The 6119-nt window shown below is 35.4% G+C and overlaps 1 pseudogene; it reads left to right on the top strand.

The window, feature by feature from the left end:
* Window positions 1–1081: 1081 nt before the first annotated feature.
* LOC131515384 (high mobility group protein B1-like) lies at window positions 1082–3255 on the top strand (annotated as a pseudogene).
* The last annotated feature ends 2864 nt before the right edge of the window (window positions 3256–6119 follow it).

Consider the following 6119-nt stretch of genomic DNA (forward strand, 5'->3'; position numbering starts at 1 on the left):
TGAAAAAATGCTCAACATCACTCATCATTAGGGAAATACAAATCAAAACCACAATGAAATACCACCTCACACCTGTCAGAATGGCTAACATTAACAACTCAGTTAACAATAGATGTTGGTGAGGACGTAGATAAAGAGGAACTCTTTTGCACTGGTGGTGGGAATGCAAACTGGTGCAGCCACTCTGGGACACATTATGGAGATTCCTCAAAAAATTAAAAAGAGAACTACCCTGCAACCAAGTAATTGCACTACTAGGTATTTATCCAAGGGATACAGGTGTGCTGTTTTGTAGCAGCACTATCAACAATAGCCAAAGTATGAAGAACCCAAATGTCCCTCAATGGAAGAATGGATAAAGAAGATGTGGTATATATGTATACCTTATATGTATATATATGTATATATACACACATACAATGGAGTATTACTTGGCAATCAAAAAGAATGAAATCTTGCCATTTGCAACTATGTGGATGGAACTGGAAAATATCATGTTAAGTGAAATTAGTCGGTCAGAGGAAAACAAATATCGTATGACTTCACTCATATGAGGAATTTAAGATACAAAACAGATGAACATAAGGGAAGAGAAGCAGAAATAATATAAAAATGGAGACAGGGACAAAATGTAAGAGACTCTTAAGTATACAGAATAAAGAGCAGGTTTCTGGAGTGGTTTTGGGAGGGAGGAAGGGATAAATGGATAAGGGGCATTGACAAATCTACTCCTGAAATCATTGTTGCACTATATGCTAACTAACTTGGATATAAATTTAAAAATAATAAATTAATTTTAAAAAATAAAATAAAATATTTACTATTAAAAGAGATTTAAATTCTCACAAAATTGGTATATGGATTCAATGAAATCTCAATCAAAATCTAAGCATAAGACTTCTGCTTTCGATCAAGATGGGGTAACAAAGGCTTGAAGTAACAACAACGACAATGACAACAACAACAACAACAACAACAACAAAACCCTAAATAAAATACATGAAACAGTAAGTCTTGAGACATTCATCGTCAGACATTGAAGGACAATGATATCTGAGAGGTAGAAAACAAATGAAGGAAGTCCTACAATTATTCCAGCTGACTGCCTAGAGAAAGTTTCCAGGAACCCTGGAAGAACCTAACTTTCTCTCTCTGATTTGATGAATCAATCTAGGAATCCAGGGAAACCAAAAGTTGCTAGAGTTTGCAAAGTGCCAGAGAAGAAATAACTGCACACACACAGGGAGAAAATATCCCAGAAATCTGCAGAAGATTTCCCTTCAGTCTTCAACTGAACATTGAACAGTGAATATATATGAGGAAACTACCCAAGGTTGGAGAAGAACCATCTGAGAAGATTAGAGGAAACAATCAATGGAGTCCACACAGGGTCCAGAATAGTTCTTCTTTCTATTAGTTGAAGTGGAAAACCTCACAACTCATGAGACATCAGGTAGAGTACTCAGAACAGTTTTACCTTAGTAGTTGGGAGAATTTAGCTCTACACTAAACACAGTTTTTGATTCTGCCTAATAATCCTAAAAATAATGCCCCAAAGGATCACATCATGCCAAGAAATTGTATTTTAGAACAAATGTCAAAACTATGGAATGCAAAAATATCTATCATCTAATAAGGAAAATTAACAATGTTTGACATCCAGTTGAAAGTTATCAACCATTCAAAGAAGCAAGAAAATATGACCCACAAATAGGAGAAAAATCAACCAATTGGCAAATAACCAGAAGTGACATAGATAATAGAATTAGTAAAGGCATTAAAAGTTAGTATAACTATATTTTATATGTTCAAGAAGATTAGAAAAGATTGACCATGTTAAGTCAAAATCTAGAAGATACTTTAAAAAGGCCCAAATCAAAATTCTAGGTAGGAAAGCTAAAATGTTAGACATGGAAACTACATTAGCTGTGATTAGCTGCAGGTTAGACATTGCAGAAGAAAAAATTAGTTCGAAGACAGAGTCAATACAAAATGAGATACTGAGAAAATAAGAACTTGGGGGAAAAATAAACATTGTGTCAGTGAGCTGTGAGACAATTCAAATGTGCCAAAATATCTGTTTTGAAAAATAGTGACCCAAATTTATCTCAAATTCGATGCAGACTAAGTCCATAGATCATCTGTACAAATACTTAAAACAAAGAAAACTAAACCAAAGCATGTTATAATCAAATTTCTCAAAATCAGGGATTAAAAAAAATCTCAAAAGCATCCAGAGAAAAAAGCAACATTGTATAAAGTGGAAAAAATATAAGGATGACAGCATATTTCTCACTTAAAATAGTGTAAGACAAATGAGAGAGGAATAATATTTTTAAAGCATGAAAAGAAATAAATATCATTGCCATCCTAAGGTTTATGTGAATTTCAAGAAATGCCAAGTAACTAAAACAATATTGAAAAACAACAAAGATGCTGTGTCTGGCTCTCACTCTCATAGCCATTGCAGTACAATGAGCTCAATAGAGACAGTTTGAGGGCAACTGAGAGTCAGCGAGGCACTGGGCAATTCTGTGCCTCACTGAGGAAAATAATTAAACATTTGCAGAGGAAATCCTAAGAAGCAAAGAGGAAATGTCATCATATGCATTCTCTGTGCAAACTTGTCAAGAGAGACACAAAAAAGAAGCACATAGATGTTTCAGTCAACTTCTCAGAGTTTTCTAAGAAGTGCTGAGAGAACTGGAAGATCATGTCTACTAAAGAGAAAGGAAAAGTTGAAGACATGGAAAAGGCAGACAAGGCCCATTATGAAAGAGAAATGAAAATTTATATCCCCCCTAAAGGGAAAACAAAAAAGAAGTTCAAGAATCCCAATGTACCCAACAGGCCTCCTTTGGCCTTCCTCTTGTTTTGTTCTCAGTATCAACCAAAAACCAAAGGAGAAGATGCTGGCCTATCCATTGGTGACATTGCAAAGACTGGGAGAGATGTGAAAAAACTGTTGCAGATGACAAGCAGTCTTATGATAATAAGGCTGCTAAGCTGAAGGAAAAATATAAAAAGGATATTACTGCCTAGTGAACTAAAGGAAAGCCTGATGCAGCAAAGAAGGGAGTCATCGAGGCTGAAAAAAGCAAGAAAAAGAAGGAAGAGGAGGAGGATGAGGAAGACGAAGAAGATGAAGATGAAGAATATGATGGTGCTGAAGAAGTTGGTTCTAGACCTTTTTTTTTGTCTATAAAGCATTTAACCCCCTGTACAACACTCAGTCCTTTTAAAGAAAAAAATTGAAATGTAAGACTGTATAAGATATATTTTTAAACTGCACAGTGTCTTTTTTGGTATAAATTAACACACTACTGAATGTGTCTTTAGAAAGCCCTGTCCTGGTGGTATTTTCAGCAGCCACTAACCTTGCCTGGTACAGTATAGGGGTTTTAAATTGACAAGGACATTTAAAGCAGATTCTTGTTAGTGCATAGCACAAATTAGTTACACTGGGGATGGTAGTTTTCTTATCTTCCAAAGCTACTTATATGAAATAATTGTTCTGTTAGCTGAATAACAGCTCTGTAATTGAAAAAAAAAAGTTATAGCTGCTTTGTTGACATTCTGAATGCTTCTAAGTAAATACAGTTTATATATATATATATATATATATATATATATATATATGTGTGTGTGTGTGTGTGTGTGTATATATACATATATATATATATATATATATATATATATATATATATGTATATATATGCCCTCAAAGATGGTGGACTCACACTTTATGATTTAAAATCTTACCACAAAACCATGGTAATCAAAGCAGAATATCTGCAATTTCATCAGTCTCATATTTTTAAAAATTCTGCTTCACAAATATGGAACAAAGCCCTGAAATTTTCCCCTAGGAATATCATCTTTTCAAAAGAAAGAAATCCTATTTTACTACTATAGTCCTGTAGCAGTAAGATGTGATTTTCTTGTAAAATATGGCAATCCCTCTATTTTATGTGAGAAACAGAATATACAGACAGGGAGAATAAGGTTTATTTTTAAAAATGCAAAGCGACTGTCACCACTGGGGCAGCAACTAATGAAAATGTTTTGCTTTTTGGGTATGGTAACCAGCCCCCACAATGGTCCCAATGTCCCTCAACTCCCAGTAACGACACTCTTGCAAAGTCTTCTCCCACATTTTACCAAAACTGGTCTGGACATCTGTATGATTAACTGAAAGAACAGAAGTGATGGTATATCACTTCCAAGAACAAGCTATAAAAGACATTACACCTCTGATCTCTTTTTTTCTCTCATCACTTGCTCAACTGCATGTCTTGAAGATTCTAGGTAACTCAGTGGAAAGGCAGGCATGTTGAGGAACTGAGGTCTTCAGTCAATAGCCACGTGAATGAACTTTCCTACAAGCAGATCCTCCATCTGCAGTCAAGCCTTCAGATGACTGCAGGTCTAGCCAAAAGCTTGATGGCAACCTTATGAAAGACTACAAGCCAAACTTCCCAGCTAACCTGTCCTTGAGATTACTCAAGTCAGAAACTAGTAGAAATAATATGCATTTGTTGTTTCTAAGCCACTAGATTTTGGAGTATTTTATTACACAGTAGTAGGTAACTAATTGGTATCCCATCATAATTTCTGTGGATTACAGTTACTCACTTATCATCATGGTCCCAGAAATGCTGCCTATGTCCAGAATTCATCCAGTATTTTTTCTTTAAATGTAGCAGCTTTGCACTTGATATATAACTTTCTTTCAGCTTAATTACATTACATATTTGAAGACACAGAATACCCTGCCTTGACCTGCAAAAAATAATCCCCATCTCCTCTGATACAAGAATCTCACTGTTATTTCCAAAATACTGCTTATCATGGCATTATCCTAGCATCAAGCTAGGTTTAGTTGGTAAATCATAGACATTCACTCTACTATAGATAACTAGTAATTTCTATGTGAGATTTTGCCTCCACAAATGCCAACTTCCCTTGTTCTACATGCCTATCCAAGAGCCTAAGTCAATAATGGAAAAAAAATGAGAGAAAGAAAGGACACTGAGTTCTTATAGGACTATTAAGTATTTTTGCCTTGTACCTCATTCTATCCTAGTTATAGATGCCTTGGGCCTAGGCACAGGATAATTTGGGACAGCACAATTAAGTGGTTTATCCCATTAATTTGAAATGTAAGTTGTCAATCAAAAGTATGGAAAATGTTTTAGGTCTCTTGACAGTACCTGAAAGAGAAAGGTTATTTTTCCTCTTTTCCCTTAAAGTCTCTATTTAACCTATTGATGGTAAGGAAATGCTTGCCTGGAAGGAATGTACTCACCAGTGTTATTTTCCAAGAATGTTCACCCAAAACCTAAAGCAGAATTCATCTATGCTACTTGCCTCAATCTTTCTTAGGCAGTGACAATTGGAGATTTACCTTCTTCGAACATTTTCACCTGTCTGGCTTTATGTACAGAAGCTTTATTTTCTTCTTTCTTTCCTAACCTTTTAGAAAGACCAGGAATAATCTTAATAGAGGAAGTATCCTCTAATGTATCCTATTATTCTTGAATTAGGATACTTCATAACATCTCTTATCTGCCTTGGGTGGAATGAGAAAGCAGGCAGAGGAAATGGAGTTAGGAAAAGAACTGCAGACTTCTTCTATATCACAACCTTCAAAAATTATAAATTAATCCCAAATTCTGCATAGTAAGAATACAAAACTTTTTAAATGTTTGGTCAGCCAACAAGCCATGTACCAATTTTCATTGTCTAGCTTAGAAATATATATTCTAAGTGGTACAGCACAATAAAGCCTGGCATCAAAGTCCATTTGGCTACTCAGCTGGTTTGAAATATTAATCCTATTTCTTGATCTGCAGTACTCAACTCTAACTTCCTGCTAGGTTTATCTGAAGAGCTTTACAAAAAGTACCATTGCCAAGGTCCCACCTCAGACTAATCAAATAGAAATCTCTTGGGACTGTGGGAGAAAAACAGAAATTAGGGCTATGAATCGGTAATTTACAAAATATTCTCAAGTGATTTTACTGTGCACCCACAGACCTAGGCTGACATGTCCATGCCTCCTGTTCTTTATCTAGTGGCTCAGGCTGAGCCTTCAAGGCAGAGTGAGGTGGAAGGGA

This window comes from Neofelis nebulosa, chromosome 6, assembly GCF_028018385.1.
Source record: "Neofelis nebulosa isolate mNeoNeb1 chromosome 6, mNeoNeb1.pri, whole genome shotgun sequence".
Classification (NCBI taxonomy): Eukaryota; Metazoa; Chordata; class Mammalia; order Carnivora; family Felidae; genus Neofelis; species Neofelis nebulosa.